A 25,064-nucleotide genomic window follows, 5' to 3' on the forward strand; every position below is an offset into this window, starting at 1 on the left:
TTTTGCGTGACACTATCACAGCACTGGCCTACATTAATATTTTAAGCACCTTCTTGCTTCCCACTGTTGAAGAGAAATTCGGGGATGGCGACTGCATCCTTCAACATGATCGAGCACCTATTCATAATTCACGGCCTGTCGCGGAGTGGTTACACGACACAACATCCCTGTAATGGACTGTCCTGCACAGAGTCCTGACCTGAATCCTATAGAAAAACATTGGGATGTTTTGGAAGGCTGGCTTCTTACCAGGCCTTATCGACAGACATCGACAGCTCTCCTCAGTGCAGCACTCCATGAAGAATGGGCTGCCATTCTCCAAGAAACTTTCCAGCACCTGATTGAACGTATGCCTGCGAGAGCAGAAGCTCTTATCAAGGCTAAGGGTGGGTCAACACCATACTGAATTCCAGCATTACCGATGGAGGGCGCCATGAATGTTTTAGTCATTTTCAGCCAGGTGTCCGCATACTTTGATCACATAGTGTACTTAAAATTCGAACAACTGGAACACAACTCTGCATCGGTGCGAAACATGGATAATGAAAGGTAAAAACGAAATAATTAAAATTTGATGTTGTAGAAGGATGTTGTAGAGAAAATCAATTCAGCGAGTATGGGATGACGACGTTCTGCAACGAGTCAGCAACAGACAATGTCTAATAAAGAACGTAATTAATCTAAGAGAGGAAGGTCGCGCATATGTGACCTGCTTGACCTGTGCTTGACGAGAGAGTGAAGTTAAGTATCACACACACAAGCGGAAACTGACGAGTCCTACACAGATCTACTTAACCATTTGAATGAAACAGTGTGGCTTGCACAAGACTTCATCAGGATCAGGGCCTGCGACATTTATCGATCTGAATTAACCTAGACGTCGGAATACGCTACAATTCAGACTGTTACCAAAACCAACATTAAATGAGGGGGATGGGGGCAATATCACACACTAGCCAAGCTTTTATATACTGTATCTTATTTCCGTTTCATAACTGACTACTAAATAATATCATAAACTAACTCTGAGATAAAAAACCGAGCGAGGTGGAGCCGTGGTTAGCACACCGGACTCTAATTCGGGATTACGACGGTTCAAATCGCATCTGGCCATCCTGATTTAGATATCTCGTAAATTCCCTCAATTGTTTAAGGTAAATGCCGTGATGGTTCCTTCGGAAGGGCATGGCCGCTTTCCTTCTTCTTCCTCTCCTAATCCGAGCTTGTGCTCCGTCTCCAATGACCTCGTTGTCGACGGGACGTTAAACACTAATGTACTCCTCCCCCTCCTCCTCCAAGATAAAATCTATAGTTACCTTATTCATCCCCCAACGTCACATTTACCAACAATTTACCACAACAATTCGTACTAAAAGACGCGCTGTATGTTAACATCGATGCGTGCTTAATGTTTTTGGTGTTTCCGTTTCTAAAAATCAGACGGTTAACATTTTGTGCGCTAAAACTGTAGCATTTTTGAGTTTGCGTCACGAAACAGTGAAGTTTCCATGACGTTACGCATCTAGTGCTCCATAACTTTCAGCAAATCAGCTTCAGTAGCAGAACGCGGCTTTTCAGTTGGCTGTCTTCTTCCGCCACTCGAACTTCTCTAGGGCTCGGATATCGGAAACGGGCACTGAAGTTCACGCTAGCGAATAAGATGAGCACACAGGCGTGGTCAGAAAGATATATTACATAGTTACACAATATTCTACTTCACCATCATAATATTTCTTTCAAGGATTAGGCTGTTGCCTATTCCGAACTCTCAAACAAAATCATTCTCACCTTTTTCGAGGTCTTCTTCCCCATTCGGCTTGTAGTTCACGATCTTCTGGGGAATTCTGTGACTTTGCATTCTCACGGTGTGTTGTCTCCAATCTTGGCGAATTTCTTTTTAATATTTTCATTCATGTTGAAGATATTTAATTCTGTTCTAATATCTTGATGTCTAATACTGTTTTTCCTTGTGCATCCCTTCGTCTTCCTTAGGAAACCCATTTCTGTTGTTTGAATAATGTCGTGTGTGTGTGTGTGTGTGTGTGTGGGGGGGGGGGGGTGTGTGTCAAGAGATAACACAGGAACTGCCATCACTTCATAGAATTTCAAGAATGTCCCTATTTGCCATCTTTGTAGTTCAGGGCCTAATGCTCTGCAAATGGTACCAGACACAGATTAGAATTTGTGTCTTTAATTTTCGGTGTCAGAGTCCAAATGAAAACTTACAGCACAGTCTAAATAAGAGATCTGCAAGACTTGTTCTAAAAGGGAATTATCCAAAAAATTTTAGATCTGGCTGGACATTTTCCTCGGGAATCCATTATTTTCGTTTTAATACTAGAAATTTTAGAGTTGTATTTCTTGGACATTTGTTCAGCTGGTACACACAACTTTCGGTCATCTTCATTCTTTTGAGTAATAACGATATCAGCAGCAAACACAAGTACATTCAAATATTTCTCATTCGTTATCTTAATTTCTTTGGTCACTTTACAGACCCTTTTAGGAAGAATGAAGTAAATGTAAATATTAAAAAGGGAAGGTGATAGTCCACGCCACTGTCTAACACTTTGCTGGATAATAATAATTTCTTCTAATCGATTCCTACCTGTGTTTACTATAATTTGTATATTTCTGTGAAGACTTTTTGGCTTCCTCTGTTAGGTGATAAGAGCATCCTGTCAGACATGATCTTCCATGGGTATCACGGCTCAAACTGTCAAAAGTCTTCTGCGGGTCGATAAAGGCAATATGAGTTTCTGTATTAAATTCCCTGTGTTTTTCTACAATGTTTCTAATTATTAACCCACTGTCTGTGCCTGAACTATCTTATCTAAATGGATTTTGTACTTCAGAAATAAAGCTTCAGAGATATTCTTCATGAAGTTACTATCTTTGAGTATTGTTTGCAGACAGTGTTTAGAAGGCTGATGCCACAATAGTTTTTAGTCATTTCGTTTCCCTTTCTTGAAAAGAGAGATTATTTCTGCGTATACCATGGCTCTGGGATCTTGCAGTTCGTCCAACATTCATTTATTAATTGTAAAAATCTTTCATCTAGTGACAACTCTCCGTATTGAATTAGGTCTGCATTTATTCCATCTATTCCAGTAGCTTTCCTGTTCGTCATGCCTTTTAAGGGTCTTGTAATTCCTCCACAGTAATTGGATCTACTGTTTTCATTGTACATACTTCCTCCGGTATCGTCTTCGGCCTTCTGTACACACAAGTCTGTACAACGATTTATCCATCTTCATTTGGTGTAATGTTCAGGGAGGCAGTGTTTTCTTTTCATTCTTGTTCAGGGCTTTCATGACACTATACGCACATTTGCTGCCTACCGTGTACGTCGTGTTCTACGCCGCTTATGAAAGAGTCCAGCGACTCTTGGTGTACTTTGCGTATTATGTTTTAATTAAAATTCTTGATTTAATCTAGGCTTGCTGGCACACATGTCTGCTTCTTACGTTTGTCACTTGAAATTCGTGGTTGCCATAGAAGTACGTTCTTGAAAGAAGGGTATGTACAACTGCGCAGTAAGAGCAGTGACTGCTACATTTTCAGATCCGTATACAGAAGCTCTTTATAGTACTTCGAGGAATCTGTCTCTTGCACAGAACATGAGCGGAGATGACGGACAGAGTTCGAAGTCGTCGTCCTGTGTGGCGGTCGTTCAGAGGCTAGCTCTGCCCAGACGAGCACCGTAGTGCCGCCACATTATTCATAAACTGCGCAGCACGCCCTTGCGCCATTACTTGTGGCGTGAGGCTGCTTCTTACGCGCTCGCAGCCGGCAAAGTGGCAAAGCTTCCGCTGCGGAGGCTATCTGGATGCGGCGCGCGTCCCACCAGCTCTGTGGCAGCGGCGTGGCGTCCGTCACGCAGACGTTTATGTGCCGCTCCGGCGCGCCGTGCTGGCCGCGAAAAAGCGAGAATCCACCTGTAGGAGGAGTGCACGTGGCTCTGCAGGGGCTGTGGCAGCATAGAAACGGTCACCCACTAATCTTCATAGCCCCTACAATGCCCGATGCAGACTCAAAAATATAGCAATCCTATTTTCGTCTAGTAATTAGTAGACTTTAAACAGAAGTTGAAAATCACCTTCCAATAAAAATGATTAAGGAGACGTTTGTTGCAAATTTTCAAACTTTTCAGTGTCCTTACAAGGTCAATGATGTGTTATAATTTTTAATAGGCACCACCGTAAGATCCTAATCTATTTCGACAAAGGTGACTGTAATCGCGGTAGAATTGGGGGCGTTTGCTAGTTAGCCCGTTGGTGTGCTGTCATGTGGCTGAAGTACAACGTTTTGATCTTGAATACACGAGTGCACGTAGAGCACGTCAATAGCCATTAATATAGTTGCATATAACGGCTGTAGGTGGTGTAGCATTTAAATTGTCAGGTGTCGGTTCCCCTTTGTTCCTCGAATGCAACTGCATTTCAGGCAGTCGATTGCTGATGCTTCTCACTCTGAGGGCTCAACTTCTCTTTTTAATATCCTTGCAACGAAGGAGCTGGGCGCTTCGCCTCCGCATACCGTCCTGCAGTTCAGAACAGAAGCGGCGTTCTGCGCCAACGCTGGTATCGAAGCATTTTTGTACGCTTTCATGCCGGCTACTTCAGCCCCTCGAAGCACCTCGTGTTCCTAATTCCGTCTGACTAAACCTTTGATAAGACTTACGAAATACAGAAATCAGATTTTGAAGCCCATTAGTCAACCACGAAGCACGGGCCGTTTGCGCACATTATCTCTGATGTGAGCATCAAACACTATCGTATCGGCTTTTAAGTTTGGCTATGTTAAACATTGCAGTGAATGGGGTATGCATTATTTAGCTAGTTTCTGAGCTGTATAAACTTACGAAATAGGGAACAAAAATTATGAAATATTTTACACAGAAGTAGTACTTGGTAAATGACACCATTGTCTAATAAACAGTAATGGAATTCAAACAAGGTAAGTTGAACAACGATATGGTCACGAATCGACGGCATTAATTACAGACTGTAATGTAAGACAAGAACATGTCAAGGAGTTCAAACCCACATCCTACAAGAGTTTCGCTAGGAAAAAATGTCGTAAACAAGGTCTGCAGTATTACATCTCAAGTTTTATCATTAGCTAGGTCACATACTACCTTCAATGAATAGTGTGTCTTTCGGTGACAGGAGTGTCAAGAGTTTTCGACAGTTAGTAACGGTGTGCTTGTGATACTGTACAGAAGAGATTTCTCATAATTGTGAATCTACAGTCTGCAAAACAAAACTACGTAACAGGATACTGTGCCTCCAAACAAGACAATTATAGGGTAAAGCTGGAGGCGTTATTACCTTTCCTAGAGGCAAACCTCAGAAAAGAACTGGATCAATAACTCCATTCGGAGTTGCAGGTTTGAAATGAAGCAAAACCGGAACTATTCTCACAATGGCACAAGCCTACTGTGTGTAAGACACGCCAGGAATTGTGAGAGGTGCTCTTCGGAATTCCGAAGAGCCGACACTGGAATGGACATTCAAGCAGCAAGAGCGGTGCCATATAACGGCGCTGGCCTCGTCCGTCAACACCTCTTGGAAAACGAAGAGCCAGGTACTTCTGATGGCAATTCGACATCGCCGATACAAATAAGGAAGAAGCAGTATCCGATTTCTATCGACATTTCTTTGTACTGTCGTATATTAATAAAACATATCGAAGCACAGCTAAGATATTGTTTGTAAAGCAATTGGAAGACAAATAACGAACCTCTGCCAGGAGCTTGGTTTGTGTGGTATCTCTAGCACTTCACACACCTAATTGTAACAAGTTGTTGTTTCATCGACCTACGCTTATTGATATCATTCGTTGTACAATTTATCTTCGAAGCTGCACTTGTAGTAGAAGTGACTGCAGATTTGTTACTGAGAGGAAAGTTCCTACGGCAGTGAAGCTTACTCATGCAAACGAACGGAAGTAACAAACGAGACAGTTTTTTAGCGAGTTTGAGTCCAGACTTAGAATTTCCTAGATGGTCCTCTGCACTCTGTGATTATTTCTCGCTGAATATAACAATGTGAAATTGATTCAATGTGCATATCCATGAGTGAGCTTTGTCATGAGATGAATATGCGAATGGTCCTTAGTTAATTCATGTCTTGCTCTTCGCAAGAAAAAGCAAAATACCATATTGAGTATTAGATCCATACAATAAACGAAAAGGCGTTTAAGTACATAGCTATGCAGACCACCGTTTTAATTTTTGTAGGAAATAGTACACGATGAAGTCCTTGCATTAATTTTTTCCTTATTTCCCGCTAGGTCGTATAAGGAAGAAATCTCAAGCTTTCGATGAGGCCTGTATCATGTTTGTTAGCAGCAAGAAACTGCCTAAAATTCCTATTGTATCTACTTTTAAGCCTTTAGTAAAATACTAAAACATGCCTCGCACAGTTGGGACAGTGGTTCATACACATCGTGACGTACCAGAGAACAAATCACAACTCCGTTCCTATCGGCGATGTTCTCCCAACCAAAGCCTTTCATAAGTACGTTGTCTCGTTGTAAATGTGACATGTCACGTCCAAGCGCATAAAAGCGTTCACTTCATTGCATGCGAACTGCGAGTAAGATCCAAACATCACCTATCCCCGCAGGGGGCTCACCACCCCTGAGTTCGTGCCTGGCTACCACGGAGCCCCTGCCTTTGCAGCATCTTCTGTCTTTCATGCTGCATGTCCGTCCTCCAGCAATTCTTTTTTCTTCCCTTGGGGACGATATTTGAAATATTTTTGGGAATGTTTTCTGCATTTTTAGTAGCCTGACGTCACAACAGTCCCGCCACTGTTTTTTTGCTTTTTTTCTTTCTTAATTCCCATTTCCCTATTCTTCCTCCGCTTCGGTGTTTGAGGCTCCTCTTTTTCTTCTTCTTCTTCTTCTCCTCCTCCGTGCGCTCCTGAAGGCCTGTCCACGCGTCTGACGCATAACAGGTCACTGGGTAACTCGCAATTCCCAGCCCCGGGTCGATGGGTATGGTCCGCATGTAACCCCTCGTACAGGCCAGGCCCAGGGAGGGCTGATTGCCCGAGCTACTACCTTCCCAATTTGTCAATTGGTCGCTGTCAGGTGTTCGGGAGGTGTGTCCTGAGGGTGTGAACAGTCACCTAAGGCGGGTGAGCCACCCTCTAAGAGGGGCGCCCCAATTGGAAGGAGTGCGCCATCAGAGATGCTGGAAACTGTGGGGAATTTTCTCTCAATGAACCAATTATCATCTTAACAGTTGGTGTCTACTAAACGTAAACGGAATGAAGCTCGCGATGCAAAGACCCTCCCAGCTGCACCACAGTTCCTCATGGTTTCACGTAATGAAGACTGTCGGTCCTTTGCTCTGGTAAATCCCTTTATTATTGAGAAAGGCGTTGATGTAATTGGCGGCCCTGTGAATTCCTGCTCACGTTTTCGCAATGGCATTTTGTTTTTGGAGGCTACTTGTGATTCTCAAGCATAACTACTGCGTGCAGCTTCACTCCTCCGTGGCTATCCTGTTCACGTTGAGGCCCATCTAATCCTCTACCCTCTACACCCTGCAGCAGAGTGTCTTCAAAAGCAGGAGAATCAAAAGAGGTTATAATTCCAGTATGTCTGTCTTAGAGGGGGACATCCAATGATACCACACTCGACCCACCACCCCACCCCGTGCGTTGGTGGCGGGGGACACTTTTTAAATCTTCAATAGGAACCCCCGTTTTCAATTGCAGGTTACGATTTTACGTCAAAATCTACATACATTTTGTCTGAAGCATTTTCTTCGTTTTGCCGCAGATGGCTCTGTAATCGGAGGAAAAGAAGTACATTACCGTAATTTACGATATGGTACTCAATGGCCCATGAATACCCAATGGAACGTGGGATCACACCTCCATGCTGCGAGGGTAGGACAGATCAGTATTTCCTAGCTTGTAACTGGACACCCCATTCGCAACGTTGTGTTCCTCAGACATATCCAACCAGCGACTACTCGACGCGCCACTGTGGCCGTGGCTCGAGGTGAACGCTACTATACTTCGCAAGTATGTACGTGTTCAAACATAGTACCGCCAACCTCAGTCTTAGCGATTCGCTTTTCAAGTGACCGTACACAGAACAGAGGCAAATCTGCGGGAATGTCAGCACAGGCGTTTCTGAAGCGGTCGACCATGTCCTTGCGGCCAGTTGGCACTTGCTGGTACAACTTATCTTTTAAATATCTCCACAGAAATAAATGCGACGTCCTAACGGGTCAATTAATCGAGCCACTTCTGCCGATCCACATGCCAGTGTAAACACGGTGTAACACATGCCGTACTTCAACTTCGTAACGAGCTGGGCAGCGGTCATGCTGAAACTACACACGTCGAACGTCCTGGGCAGCATCCTGCAGTAGTACCGATAGTTCGTGTTCCAAAAACATTCGATATTTGCGTCCATTCAACGTGCCATCGATAAAACGTGGACCAATGAGCTTGTTCCCCATGATGCCACACCATGCATTAACGAATCAAGGACGGTGATCGTCAACTTGACATAACCAGTGGGGATTGTCTACCTTCCAGTAATGTAAGATATGCTGGTTAACGCCACCATTGTTTGTGAATGCGGACTCATCCGAAAATAGTACCCCGTCACAGAACGTGTGTGTCGTTTGCATTTATTAACGTGCCCGTTAGCAAAACACTATCTGGTTATGGAAATCGAAGCCATGAAGTTCTTGATGTAGTGACACGTGGTTTGGGTGATACTTGCTACGAAGCGTTATTGTGACAATACTACCTATGGGCACACTAGTATCGCAGTGTCGCGGTGTTGGTTTAAATGGCTCTGAGTACTATGGGACTTAACATCTGAGGTCATCACTCCCCTAGAACTTAGAACTACTAAACCTAACTAACCTAAGGACATCACACACATCCATGCCCGAGGCAGGATTCGAACCTGCGACCGTAGCGGTCGCGCGGTTCCAGACTGTAGCGCTTAGAACCGCTCAGCCACTACGGCCGGCGTCGCCGTGTTATTGCGGGCGCTTATCTGTGACTTCATTACCTTCTCCTATAACACGTTTGCTTCATTTCCTTTTGTCGGTCGGTACGTTGCCACCAGACATAGCGGCGTTTACAACCCAGTAAAAGAACGAACGAGCGCAAGATTTCTCTGGAAAACGTTGAGCACATAGGGCAACAGCAACCCCAACATTTCTCCTACATTCTCCGTAAATCAGGATTTCAGTTTTTTCTTCTATGGTTGCAACATTCATCAACCACTGCACGTCTGTTCTCCAAATGATAGGTAAATGTGCAGGCAATAAACACTGTTCTACGACTGCAGGATATGAGAGCTCCTTTCGCAGTAGTAGTAGTCCGCCGTTCGTTATGTCGGATGAGTACAACGTTTCGAATGGCGTTTCTAATTACAAGTCATGAAATACTGGCCTGTCCTACCCTCAAAACATGGAGGTGGTGTCCCACGCGGTGTTGGATATTGTAGGGCTATTGCGTAGCATGCTGTAAATGTACCCACTTTTATCCCTCCGATTACAGCGCCGTCTGTGGCGAAACGAAGAAAATGCTTGAGACAAAATGTATGTAGGTTTTGACGTAGAATGATAATCTGCAATTAAAACACGGGGTTCCCACTGAAGATTTCAAAATTGTCCCCCGCCACCCACGCACGGGGTTTGGTGGCGGGTAGAATGTGGTATCGTTGGATGACCCCCTCCGAAAAAAAATAAATCGGAATAATAACTTTTTTGATGTGTAGTTTCCGAGATATTGAAATGTCTTCAGTTAAAATGAACTCCCTGTATGTCCGAATCTCACACCCTACCCCAGGCAGGTCTGCCTTCTACCAGCACAAATGTAGAAGTGTCCAGAATAGCCCCCTTCATCTCTTCCTTCGAAAAGTCCCAGTCTCCCACTTGACTCCACTAATGCCTGTAGGCCGACCCACCAAAAATACATGTTTCTCAAGCTCTACAGACATGGTTTGACTCACCATGACCACTTCCCAGACTGAACAAATATATAACAATAATATTAAAGTAAAAATCGTTAAAAACATTTGGTCACACTCAGACCATTCACAATAATTATAAATACAGGTTTGTCCATAAATAGGTAAGCCAGTACTCTTGCACAAGGGCTCAGAGACGATAAATGAGAATGAGTTGTCGTTAAATATTGTTTAAACAAACTTGACAGTAGTGTCCTCTGGTTCTCTTTTCAATGTTGGTGTCCGCTAACACACATGACTGACTGATTTTAAATGAGCGCAGTTTTTTACAGCACTTGCAATCAACATTTAGGTGAGGTTACTGGCAAAATAGTAAACTGTTCATTAAATAACTGCAGAAGTAAGGGATTCATGCTGTATTCATTTGCTGTGTAAATGTGGAGAATACAATGTTCTTTGTGTAATAAAGTTAACAACGTCATAATCAAATATATAAAATATACAATGAGCAGATTTTTGGAATGATAGCTACTGTACGAGTTGTTAATTCAGAGGTTCATTGTGAAAATATTTAGATACACTAAATTATTAAACTTCATTGTTTTAAAGATACTGAAATTACTGTTGTGACTGGATGCGCTTCACATTTCTGGAACTACTCGACTCTTACTCATTCGGAATTCATGCACAAGCGGTTCACATACCACATTTTGCGTGCGCCCGGTAGCGATGACCGACTTTCCTTGAGGAGATAAGGCTTCCGTTTCTTTGATATTATTTCCATTGCTCACAGTATGTGGGACTCAAGTAGCTTAGGTCTGCTAAAATATACTGTAACAAAGGCTGCCGGCGAGTGCAGTTCCTGGCTGACGGTCATACCACTGGTCGGAAAATCGAGAGTGTAAAACTTCTCGGTTGGAAGTCAAATAGTACTTGCGGTAACTACAAATGGGTCGGAAACGCCACAGTATGAAAGCCCCAGAGAATTCACAATTGTCGAATCACACATTCTGGTATCCTGCTGGTATTTTCCACTGTCCTGCTGTACATGCCAACAAGGGCATCACATACCAGCGGTACTTTGAGTAGATAATCACGTGTTCGGTTGATGTAACTTGGTGAGCTCGACTGACTAGACTTGTATCCGCTGCATGTTGAAGCCCCTAGGCTAAGCCAATTCTTCCTAATATCCTTTCCTGCACGAGTGTTTGTCCCGCAAAGCACGCAGGAGAACTTTCGTGAAGTTCGGAACGTAGGAGAAATGCCAAGGGCGAAGAAGCTGTAAGAAAACACTGAAGAGCAACAAAAAGGTAACATACTAAGAATCGGAGCGTGTGCAGCGCCAGTAGTCTGAATTTGGTAGGAAGCTACAAAATCTGAAAAGGGAAACGCAACGGCTCTGTCTAGGTACGGGGGTCAGTGAAGTAAAATGGACATAAGGTAAGGATTTAATTAACAGACAAATATAGGCAGCGGAAAATGACGTAATGTGAGAAAGATTCGTCTTGAATAGGAAGCTAAGGCAGGGAGTGATTTACTGTGATTTCAGTGATAGGATTGTTCTCAACGTATCTCGAATAGAAATTATGGATCAAGTCCTTGCTGTAGAAAAAGGCTATCAATATCGTCCTCATCTTGGATTTTGTCTGCCAGCTTTTTTAGACGGGGAAGACGCTGAACACTATACAATTATTTGTCGCTTCGTCTCCGGATCGTAACAGTAGCACTAAGTCTATAACACCCGTAATGACTATGACATGCAACAATGTGTGACCACCATGATTCGAGCGATTCTACAAGAAGCCTTTACTGACGGTTTCCAACAGCTTTACAACCGATGTCAGTAGGGTGTTACAGCTATGGTGGTGACTTTGAAGGCCAATAAAGGTATATTGTTTGTCTGTAACTCTCATTTCCTGACACACATTGCCGAACTTTTCAGACGCACCTAGTATTTTGGTGAACCTCTCACGTTTTACAATGTCTCTCGCGCGAGAAGAAAATCTTTACTGAGAAGCTACAGACACTTTCAGCCGATAATACATTACAGAATTTTTTTTATTTAAATGGATTTTGTTTTTGAACTATCGTGCTCTTTAACCCACTTTACCCCCTGTACAGTTTATAACGCGATTTCCTTCGCCAGTCAACTTACTTGTGAACAATTGTCTACGTAACGGAGTCCGTGCTTTTGCGATCACTAACTGAAAAAAATCTCGTCACGAGAGCTGCTGCCCAACGAAAATTCGATTATAGTATTCTCGAATCCGGTGGCGACACACTTAAGTAAAAAGTCTACTCTCAGAACAAAATACTTGGTCAGACGAACATACGCAACTGAGGAACATAGTAATAGAATAAAAAAATCCACTTCAACTGACTGTAATTTCTTGTTTGCACGACCGGTTTCAAGCCCGAAGCTTCGTCAGGTGCCACCAAATAACTACGGAAACATAAATGTTCGGCAGCCGAACCAGTCAGCCATGTGGGGGACGGAGGGGGGTGGGGGGAGAGGTGGTGGGGGAACGGGGAACTGGGAACTGGGGTGTAACGTCCACGTCAAACAAAAGTGTGGGAGCGCAGAACTAGCAATCATTGCGCCTGTCTCTGTTAATATTTACTTCAAAATTTGCAGTCACCAAGCTGAATTGCACGACTTTACCTTTAGGTGAGGTAACCCAATGTTCTTTTTAGAATTGTGGCCGTAAAGCTGTGTTTATAGTAGTGAAAGAAAGGCTTGTAAGGAAAAAACTTGATTCTTAACCGGTATAAGATGCATCCGTCCAGTTCTGCTTCGCCTTATAATATTATGACACAGCTTGAAGGGAAGACAATATGTAATTTATTAGATCTAGTGACGCCACGATCAACAGATATCGAAATAAGACAATTCTAAGATACTACCATATGCTCTCTCGACGTCCGTAATCTCGGACGGTCATCACTCGACTCGGAACGGCCACCCACCATCCCACACACCTGTTGCGGCGCCTTGATCTTTCCCTCCCTCTTATTAAGTATGCACCGCAGCCGCCATGAATTTATCAGACGATCGATCGCTTCGGAGCGCAAATGAACCTGCGTGACGAGTTTTCAATCTTGCCTCATTACATGCTGCATTAGACTGGAACGTCTCTCTGGAGCATTTCTTATGCTGCATCCATCCTTCAATCCAAGATGCTGCAACGCATGTGCATTTTAGATTATATGTTCAGCTGCGGAACCGTTAAATCGCTGCAATTGCTCGCAATCTGACTGGTTATTAACAAATATTTAATAACTCGCGAATTTTGTAGAGGCGATGTGCAACAGGATGATGCTAAGGCTGCCTCAACAACCGAGTACTGTATAACTAAAAACATCGCAGTAATTTCAGATGCCACCGTTTGCTTGAAAAAATTTTAAAAAAGCAAACTAAAACATTCTGCACAGGCATGGAATTGCGGATCGATATCAGATTCTCACTGTCTACCCTCCCCCTTTTTTTCCAAAATATAATTTTCCGTCACCGTCACATATAAAAGTGCCACTGATGTCTAGGGCTTTAGTAATACTGTTGGCGACAGACGTCGAGAAATCGTATGCTGTGCTTGAAATTCATTCACATTAGGACTATTGATATCTATATACAATAGGTTTTCCAAAAATATCGGCATGTCTGCGATATTTTCCCTCGATATATCGATATCAAAATGGCAGTTACGAATGCCGATATTATTTTATATTTTTTCACAAATTTTGGTAAATAATTGAAGTTCTTTTGAAATTATAGTAGATTTCACTTTCACTGTGTGATGGAGTTTTACTACTTTTTGAGCTTTCATCTTTGAGTATGTGAAGCAAGTGTATGTGGCACGAAAGTAGTAGTCCGATTGCACTGGAGACGGGGGAGGGGGGGGGGGGCGGTGTTGTGAATGGAATTACGAGATTTCCATGTGAAGAAATAGCCACCAATAGCAACTACTTTGCTATTTCTTCACGTCGGTATTCTTCAAAAACTGTTGCTGAAAATAATAAACAAAAGGGGAAATGCTGACGTAATCGGCGCTACCAACAGAAATTGCACCTTTTAGCATTAAAACGCAATTTTCGCAATACAACTGCAAGTCGCTAGTGTTGGCGGAACAGAAGAAGAAGAAAGGAAAAAAACAGGTAGATCGACATGAAGTGTTCCGGACAAATACGATATGTGGCGAAACCGAACGATGGACCCGTCGGACACCTTTTATTGTGGCATTCACATGAAGTAACCGTTGGTAACAAAGTGGTTACCACAAACCGTCAACGTGCATCGTTTTCCTAACAATTCTTGGTCTAAGAGGAATAGGCAGGCTGCTAACTTGATGTACAGAACATCTAATAATCAATACTTAAATATACAGTTCTAAAACCGACTGTATGTTTACAATGTGCAGCCGATATTTTTATAGGCAGATACGTAGATATCTATTCCGTCGATATATCAATACTTCTCTTCCATGTAACGAAGACCGATAATGACATTCCTTTTTAAATATCGATATATCAGATACTTGACATTTTTAAAAATTTGAACAGTTCTACTAATTTAAATCAATCTGCCCTAACAGTTCATCAACACTTCCGAACTAACTTCTTCAAAGCTTCACTAACTACCAACTCCATTCGGTGACGGTATGCCCACTTTCAAGTGCCAGGATGCCTCTCCAAGAGAAAACACACTCTGGCGACAAGTCATGGGATACCTCCTAATATCGTGTCTGGCCTCTCTTTGCCCGTCGTAGTACAGCACCGTGGTCCAGGGGTAGCGTCTTTGATAATTAATGAAAACGACATTGGTCTGGGTACAAAACCTGGCACCGCTTAAATTTTGATTAAAAATCGGCATTGGAGGTTGCAAAATTTCCGGCATAAGAACCCACCCTCAGTCTGCCAGCGGTCTTGTCAAAGAGGGCGAAGGAGTGGATAGAGGGGCACTCTCTTACCCTTCGGGTGGAAACTGTCCCTAAAAGCGGAAGAATCAGCACTGATTAACGGCATGAGAATGCAGAAGGCAATGGAAACCACTGCATTAAAGACACACAACGTGTATCCACAGGACGTGTGGCCTGTAATTGAACCAGTGCCATGATGATCTCTCCACTGGCAAAATAGAATAGTCTCAAATTCAGATTTCTGGGAGGGGGCTGCCACGGAGGAGGTGACCATGAGAAAAATATTGAATAACCAGCGAAAGGATTACGTTCTGTGAGCCGGAGCGTGGAATGTCAGAAGCTTGAACGTGGTAGGGAACTAAAAAACTTGGAAAATGCAAAGGTTCAATCTAGATACAATACGGGTCAGTGAAGTGAAATGAAAAGAAGACAAGGATTAATGGTCCAATGAGTATGAGGTAATATCAACAGCAGCAGAAAATAGCGTAATGGGAGTAGGATTTGGTATGAATAGGAAGATAGGGCAGAGTGTACGGTATGCGAACAGTTCAGTGATAGGGTTGTTCCTGTCAGAATTTACAGTGAACTAACACTGAGATGATAGTTCAGATATGCATACCAACGTCGGAAGATGAAGATGGGGAGAGAGAGAGAGAGAGAGAGAGAGAGAGAGAGAGAGAGAGAGAGAGAGAGAGAGAGAGAGAGAGAGAGAGAGATTATATGGGGATATTAAAGGGAGGTGAAAATCTAATAGTCATGGGGGGGGGGGGGCAATGGAATGCAGTTGTAGGGCAACGAGTATGGGCATGGGATGAAGAATGAGAGGAGAGAAAGACCCATAGAGTTCTGCAATAAATTTCAGCTAGTAATAGCGAATACTCTGGTCAAGAATCACAAGAGAAGGAATATACTTGGAAATGGCCGGATGATACAGGAAGATTTCAGTTAGATTACATCTTTGTCAGAAAGAGATTCCGAAATCAGATTCTGGATTGTAAGGCGTATCCAGGAGCAGATATAGTCTCAGATCACAATTTAGTAATAATAAAGAGTAGATTGTAGTTTGAGATTAGTCAGGAAGAATCAACACCCAAAGAAGTGATATATGGAAGTACTAAAGAAGGACGAGATACGTTTGAAGTTCTCTAAGGCTGTAGATACAGCAATAAAGAATAGTCCAGTAGGCAGTACAGTTGAACAGAAATAGATATCTCTAAATGGGCGATCGCAGATGCTGAAAAGAAAAACATAGGTGCAACGGAGGTAACTGCAAAGAAACCATGGGTAACGGAAGAAATACTTCAGCTGATCGATGAAATAAGTACAAAAATGTTCAGGGAAACTCAGGAACACAGAAATACAAGTCGATGAGGAATGAAATAAATAGGAGTTGCAGGGAAGCTAACACGAAATGGCTGCATGAAAAATGTGAAGAAATCGAAAAAGAAACGATTTTGGGAAGGACTGACTCAGCATATAAGAAAGTCAAAATAACCTTCTGTGAAATTAAAGGGAAGGGTGATACCATTAAGAGTGCAATAGAAATTCCACTGTTAAACGCAAAGGAGAGAGCGGATAGGTTGAAAGAATACACTGAATTCCTCTGTCAGCGTGAAGATTAGTCTGATGTGATAGAAGACGACACAGGAGTCTATTAAGAAAAGGTGGGCGATCAGTATTTAAGAGAGCTTTGGAAGACTAAAGATCAAATAAGGCAGGAGGTATAGATAACAATTCCACCAGAATTTCTAAAATCATTGGGGGAAGTGGCAGCAAAACGACTATTCATGTTGGTTTGCAGAATGTAGGAGTCTGGCGACATACCATCTAACTTTCGGAAAAATACCAGCGACACAATTCCGAAGACTGTAAGAACTGAAAAGTGCGAGAGTTATCGCACAATCAGCTTAACAGCTCATGCGTCAAAGTTGCTTGCAAGGATAGTGGACGGAAGAATGAAAAAGAAAGTTGAGGATATGTTGAATGATGATCAGTTTGGCTTTAGGGAAGATAAAGGCACTAGAGGCAATTCTGACGTTGCCGCTGATAATGGCAGCAAGACTTGAAGAAAAATGAAGACACGTTCAGTGGACTTGCCGACCTGGAAAAAGCGTTGGACAATATAAAATGGTGCAAGATGTTCGAAATTCTGAGAAAAATAGGGATAAGCTATAAGGAGAGACGGGTACAACATTTACAAGAGCCAAGAGAGAAAAATACGAGTGGCAGATCAAGAAAGAAGTGCTCGGATTAAAAAGGGTGTAAAACAGGGATGTAGTCTTTCGCCCTCTACTGTTCAATCTGTGCATCGAAGAAGCAATGATGGAAATAGAGTTCAGGAAAGGAGTTACAATTCGAGATGAAAGGGTATCAATGATTAGATTCGCTGATGACATCACTATCCTGAGTCAAAGTGAAGAAGAATTAAGACTTGCTGAACGGAATCAACAGAGTACAGAAAATGGACTGAGAGTAAATCGAAGAAAGACGAAAGTAATGAGAAGTATCAGGAATGAGAACAGCGAGAAACTTATCAGGACTGATGGTCACGAAGTAGATGAAGTTAAGAAATTCTGCTACCTAGGCAGCAAAATAACCAATGACGGACGGTGCGAGGACGACATCAAAACCAGACTAGCACTGGAAAAAAAGGGCATTCCTGGCCAAGAGAAATCTACTAGTGTCAAACATAGGCATTAATTTGAGGAAGAAATTTCTGAGAAAGTACGTTGGGAGCACAGCATTGAATGGTGGTGAAACATAGGCTGCGGGAAAACTGGAAAAGAAGAGCATCGAAGCATTTCGGATATGGTGCTACAGACGAATGTTGAAAATTAGGTGAATTGATAAGGTAAGGAATGAGGAGATTCTGAACAGACTCGGAGAGGAAAAGAGTATGTGGAAAACACTGATAAGGAGGGGGGGACAGGATGATACGACATCTGTTAAGACATCAGGGAATGATTTTCATGGTACTAGAGGGAGCGTAGAGGGCGAAAACAGTAGAGGAAGATAGAGATTGGAAAACATCGAACAAATAATTGAGGACGTAGTTTGCAAGTGCTCCTCTGAGATGAAGTGGTTGGCACAGGAGAGGAATTCGTGGTGGCCCGCATCAAACCAGTCAGAAGACTAATGACTCAAAAGAAAGAGCAGGAAATTGACGTGGCATGGACTCAATAAGTTGTTGGAAGGCCCTTGCAGAAATATTGAGCTATGATGTCTCTATAGCCGTCCATAATTGCGATAACTTCCCATAAATGTTCGATCGGATTCAGGGCGGGAAATCTTGTACCCAAAACATTCGCTCAAACTATCTAGAATGTTTAAGCCAATTGCGAATAACTGCGGCCCAATGACACGGCGCACTGTCATCCTTAAAAATTCTTTAGTTGTCTGAGAACATGAAGTCCATGAATGGCTGAAAGTAGCCGAACGTAACCATTTCCAGTCACTGAACGGTTCAGTTGAACCAGAGGATCCAGTCCATTCCACACCATTATGAGGCCACAGCAAGCCAGAAAAGTGATTTGTAGACCATTTGGTTTCATAGCGTCTGCGCCACACTCGAACCCTACCATCAACTCTTACCAACTGAAATCGGGATTCATCTGAACATGCCAAGGTCTCGCAGTTGTCTAGTATCCAACCGATGTGGTCACGACCCCAGGAGAGGCGCTGTATGCGATGTCGTACTGTTAGAAAAAGCACTCGCGTCGGTCGTCTGCTGCTGTAAACCATTAACTCCAAATTACGACGCACTGTCCTGACGGATACGTTCGTCGTACGGCCCACATTGATTCCTGCAGTTATTTCAGGCAGTGTTGCTTGTCTGTTACGACTGACTACGCAAACGCCACTGCTCTCGGTCGTTAGGTGAAAGCCGCCGGCCACTGCATTCTCCGTGGTGAGAGGTAATGGCTGAAATTTGATGTTTTTGGCACACCCTTGACACTGTTGATCTTATAATATTGAATTCTCTAACGATTTCCGAAATGGAACTTCCCATGCGTGTATATGCAACTACTATTCTGAGTTCAACGCCTGTTAATCCCCATCGTCAGGCCACAATCACGTCGGATAACATTTCACATGAATCATCTGAGTACAAATGACAGCTCCGCCTACGCATTACCCTTTCATAACTTCTGCACGCCATACTATCTCTATCTGTACGTGTGCGTATCGCTACCCAATTACTTTCGTCACCTCTGGGTAAACGCGTTGCCTTGCAGTGACTGAGTAAACGGTTGACCGCTGCAGGCGAGTTTCGCATACAGTTCACAAAAGCTGACGAACAGAGCAAGCAGTGATCTGAACGTTTCAGAACCGACCGCTTCGAAGATGGTACGGAGACGATACAAGCTGCAGCCTTACCGCTTGCAGTTACGACAAGCCCTCACTCCTGCTCACGAAGTTAACGCTTTGAATTTTCAGCAACGTTGCAACAGCTTATGGAAGACGAATTTTGTTAGAAATTTATCTTCAGTGATAAAGCAACATTTTTTTGTGAATGGCGCAGTGAACAGGCACAATGTGGGAATCTATGGGGACAGAATTCCTATGCTATCGTGCAGCACATTCGCGATTCGCCAAAAGTTGTGTGTTCTGTGAGATCTCACGGTTCCGCTTTTTCCTGCGAAAAGAACTTTACAGGACACGTTTATCAGAACATACTGAAAACTGGCTCGTGCCACAACTAGAGACACAGTGTGCTCTTCACCTACCAACAGAATGGTGCTCCACCCTACTTCCATCATGATGACAGTAAATTCTTAAACAGGGTACTAAGTAACCGATGAATCGGTCGTGGTGAGGTCAGCGGCGGATTTAAACATTTTGCGACCCCAGGCACACCATATTATATGCACCCTCCCCCCCCCCCCAAAAAAAAATCTTTTAAATAGTAACTATTACGCAATCACTTCACAATTGCCGTTTTGGGTGGGAGCGCTGTGAACTATTTCGGTACTCCGCTATTCGTTGTTCTGAAGGACGCGTCAGCGGTCTAGTCGCGCTCAATCAAAATGTAATGTGGTTCCTCAGCTGTACTTGGTGTACGACAGCGGATAAAATAAACTTAAAACTGCCTTGTGTTAACACATTCTTCTGTCGAAAGACAACAGAAACGAACACAAGGAAAATAACTTTTCTTTTATGGCCTTAAAAACCAGCAGAGCGTGTGGGAAACAACGGATTTTTGTTACACATTCACTTTTAATATGTTCTTTTAAGCGAAACCATTGAAAATGAAAATAAAGAGGTTGTGTTACAATCTAAAAATTCAAGTGAACGTGTCGTACATTTGTAATTAATACGTGCATTTACAGAGATGCGTTCAAAATTAAAATTAAACTGTCGTTTTACGATCTAATAACTTGAATGTGTAGCAGATAAAAAAAAACATACGTGAATCTATAGGAAAGCCTAACATATGAAAATGAAATAGAGATTTCGGTGCACGAACTAATAACTAAATAAAGACGAACAAACACAGCACTGGATTTGCTATTACATAATTTTACAGACTAGTGTGGAAAAATCAAATTTGTTTTATAATATAATAGTTAACGTGTAAAGCATTAGGGTCAGTGTAGCTAGATGCTGCATAATAAGTGGACACAATACCTTTAATCCACGTAAGGGCTGAACAATTTTGTGCTGCAGCTACTTCTCTCACCACAGCGCTTCTAACGGTATTAGCAAAGCTTTTACATATTTATCGACGGAACTGAACTACGTTATTTATTAATACTTTTTCATCTGAGCGTACACTCTGATAACGTATATTTCCGTGATAACTATGCATTTCAGCAGACGCCAAGAATACGCATCAGATGTAATATACTACAGTATCGGTATGACTTGACTGTACAGCACCGAGCACTCTGGATCATTCGGGTATTATTTAGTATTGTCGGGCGCCTTCGGTCACGTCTACACATAAACCAGGTTTCCGCGTTCTGCCATCGGCAATTGTAAAATAAACAGGTAATACGTAGTTTGCAAATCCAACGAATGTCCTCTGGTTATAATAAAATCACATTATTATCTTATATTTTTAAAACTAATATGAATAAACAAACAAACTCATCAGTGAGCAAAGTTTGCGTCTTGCTCGTTGATCGTATCTTCATAGTTCAGACGGTTATCAGTTAGGAAGTGGACTTCGATGTGAAGAATGGACAAGGCGTTCAATCTCTCTCAGGCAACGTAGAATGTAGATACGATTTCAGTCTCTTAAGAGCCGACAACGAGCGTTCTACTGAACAATTTGTAAGTGCCATAAATAGAAATACTCTAAGAGCAATGTCAACATTCGGAAACACGGACTGTAACCTCTTTTCGTAAAAATTTACTCATTTCGACTGCTATATCACTAATCTCAGAAGATTTCAAAAGTTCCTCGAAATCTACAAATTCACTAGGATAGGAAGGCTCTAAATATGTCATGACGCTTGGAGTTTTGCTGCACGTTCAGCAATATCGTCAGGTGAACTGTTCTTACGGTTACTGAAAACTGTGAAAGAGTTAAACAGTGTTCTATAGCTTTCCTTCCTCCTCAGTAATTTGGTGCACAAGTTGTCGAGTACTGAGACAAATGTTTCGACTCTACATTTTTCCCTTCCAGTCAGAAAAAGTTCTTCAGAGTCCGCTTCTTCGTTATCATGAAGCTTGCGTTTTCGTGAGCTTTTGTAGGTGCATTCATAGTCTATATCAGTCACAATCTCCATGGATTTATTTTCATAAAGGACGAACATGCCACGAGTAGATGCAATAAATCCTAAAAGTCATTCATATAATTCATGCAGTATTTTAGTATCAATATTTATACTAGCAATTTCAGATTTACACTATTAAATCTGTGCAGTATGTCCCAAACTGTCGTCATGAATACTGTTTCTAGTCTGCTGAGTTGATTCAACAAAGCTGAAGCCTCATTTTGCACAAGTGGTTTTTCAAACGTATTATTGTCAATATGTGTGAGGGCATTGATAACGCCCGCCCAGTTTTCATATAGACTTAAACACGCTTCCTCTATTGCTGAGCAATGTGTTTTTGATAAACTTTTTACCGTTTTGCTTCCTGGTTTCATGAAAGAAAGAAGTTTATCCCAGCGCTGTGTAAAAGCAGAGAAAGAATTGTAAAGGTTTTGCACTACACTGAAAAATGAACATGCTTCCCGACAAACAGCTTGCACCACTAGTTCCGACTAAATTCAAAGAATTTGCTGCAAAAGGCATATAATGCGCTTTCGGATTTCGTTCTTTCAATTCATGTCTGCAAACCAGCGTAGGTTTCTGACACACTGCTTGCGTTGTCACATGACGGCTCTATAGTCAGTAATGTCAATGGAATTTGTAGACAGGACTTTTAGTAGCAGTATGAAAGCTAATTCATAAACATGTGAAATGGCCGCGGTAGAATCTACTATTATAGAGAAATATTTGGCCTCTTTTATTTCGCTTACGATAATTCTTCTTATTCATTCAGAAAGAAGCTCTTACTATTTCATCACAGATTGTTGAAGAAAGAAAACTTGTATGTCCCTGCCCTGGATTTCCATATCGTTAAATGTGCCCTGCGAGAAAAGGATCAAACGGTTATAAGTTCAAGAGACGCCGTAAACTGACCATTATATAATGAATGGAGGCTTTCGACCTGCCCACGTGGGGAAGTCCACGACTTGTTAGCTTATTCACTACTGAAAACACCCTTTTCAACACACTGCACCAGTACATTTTTTTCTGTCTCATCAGATGACTCGAAATGGTTATCTGTTGTTCCAAGTGACTTTTTTCTTGTTAAGAGTGACAGCTCAGAATTTTTGTGTTCAAGTGAATTCCCATGATGAGATAAAATATTATAAATATTTTTCCAATTTGCTATACCATTAGTAGCAATCGCGGTCTTACCTCCGAACAATTAACACGGTACACAGAAAACAGCACCAGTGCTACAAGAGTCTACTAGAAAATCACGCAAAGTTGATGCATCATTTAAAAGGTTACGGTGAAATACATTTTTGTTCATATATCTGGTTTTATCGCCTCTTGATCTCCTTGAATTGGCAGAATCACCATTACAATTTTGATTAATGCCACGTTGTAAGAGAATGTCAGTTGTTGATTCATTGACACACAGTTCTGCAGGACAACACTAACGAGGTTATTTCTTTTTGTAATGTCTGACTCGACACTTCGTTTTTCGTGAAACTCGAAATCAGGAACAATTTGCTTTTCATTTTCAACTTTTACATCAGCTGCAGTGCCAGAAATATCATCCGTACTACTTATCATCCGTACTACTTGAAATCGAAGTCGAACCAGCAACATTTTTTGCGAAAAATTTAAATTTCTACTCTGCTAAGCGTTTTTAGAACATTGGCTTCTTGTTCTCGCCTTTCCTTCGATAATTCCCGAAATGCCGCCCCACTTAATTTTGTGCATTTGCTTTTTTCACTGTTATTCATGTTAAGACACTTATAAAATTGTCAACCACCAGTCAAAACAAAAGAAAAAAAATTGTAAATGGAAAGAAAGAAAGACATTATCAAGTTCCTGTCGTACTACATCGCACACGAGCACAAAGAATTTTCCCTTAAACACGAAGCGATGAACTGACCAACTAAGCCGGCCGAAGTGGCCGTGCGGTTAAAGGCGCTGCAGTCTGGAACCGCAAGACCGCTACGGTCGCAGGTTCGAATCCTGCCTCGGGCATGGATGTTTGTGATGTCCTTAGGTTAGTTAGGTTTAACTAGTTCTAAGTTCTAGGGGACTAATGACCTCAGCAGTTGAGTCCCATAGTGCTCAGAGCCGTTTGAACCATTTTTTGACCAACTAACTGTGCTGTGAAACAACGACAATGCAGAATAATGTCATTGTCGCCTGTTTCACTGTTGTCAGTGAACAGACGGAAGCGCACCAGCCGGCTGGAATTCGTCTCGTAAAGAAAACGGGACGTCCCTTTTTTGGCTTCTGTTTCCCGCGTCGCCGGAATTTTAGGTGGTACGCAAAAATGTTGTCGATATTCTGCCTTTCTAATTTAAAAAGCAAATAATTTTTGCACTTTCTTGCAGTGTAGTGTGCTGGATCGACTCTTATCCCACTTATAACATTTTAGCGGTTTCTGTGGGCAGAGGAGACAGACTAGAAAGTTGAAATAGTCTTCTTGATAGTTATGGTGTTTTGTCAATTGAGTGAACACTGCTGTTATGTCTACACGCAAATGGACCTTTTGTTCCAACATAAAATAAAAATAACCTTTCCTCGAAGAAAAAAGCTTAGTTAAAAAGTTTAATATAAAATTTGCAATGCCACGTACTGTTCAATTGCACAGAGTGGGAGCTTTGATATCGTGCAAGCTGTAGCACAATAAATGAGACAAACGAAAGTTCGTTTCTTCTTCCTCTTTTGCCAAAAAAGTAGCTAAGTAAATAAAGCAATAATTTTTTAAACTGTTATGAAGTGTATTTCACTCCTTCTGTTCTTTTCGTGTGAACATGTGTTCAAAAATATAAAACATTTCCAGTATCAACATGTTTTGTTAAATGGCTGTCATTAAATCAAAGCTCAGATATTGAAGACCACAGAGCCTTCACATTAATTACAGTAATGGAGGGTTGACTTGATACTTCCCGTAATTTCTACAAGAAATGTAATTAGTCGGGTTTTACATACTGAGGCCCACACATGTAACAGTATTTAGGAAACTGCTGATCAGTTTATCACAGCTTTTCAGGGGACCCGGTATTTTCACGGGGAAAATATGGTAGGGTTACGTAGAAGCCGACAACATTCTCGGAATAATGTTTCAAACACTGTATTGTAGATTGCTGTCCTGACAGCTTACTTCAAAATATTTTGAACAGTCATGAAAATGATAAAAGACAGAAATCCAATGTTAAATTTCCATTCAATCACCAAGTAAACTATGTATATTTTCAAGCTTGTATTGTCGAATTTCGTTCGTAAAGCTTATTTAAACTAGCAGGTTGTTTAACGATATTCAAAAATTTTGTCGTTTGTAAGCGCAGTTATTTTAAAAAGTGAAAGGTTAAAATGAGTACAGAGCAAAAACTGCTGCCCCCTTTAAAGTGCCGCCCCTAGGCTCGTTCCAAGTGGGCCTATATCTAAATCCGCCACTGGGTGAGGTTGATCAACAATAATTCACGTCCTGGCTTATGTGTAA

The 25,064-nt window shown here is 42.0% G+C and overlaps 1 protein-coding gene across 1 annotated transcript in view; it reads left to right on the forward strand.

Moving 5' to 3' along the window:
* The window catches only part of LOC126263357 (NADPH oxidase 5-like), a 425,625-nt gene that overhangs the window by 264,294 nt on the left and 136,267 nt on the right, over nucleotides 1-25,064 (forward strand). The gene's annotated exons all lie outside the window — the stretch shown is intronic.

Source organism: Schistocerca nitens, chromosome 6 (genome assembly GCF_023898315.1).
Source record: "Schistocerca nitens isolate TAMUIC-IGC-003100 chromosome 6, iqSchNite1.1, whole genome shotgun sequence".
NCBI lineage: Eukaryota > Metazoa > Arthropoda > Insecta > Orthoptera > Acrididae > Schistocerca > Schistocerca nitens.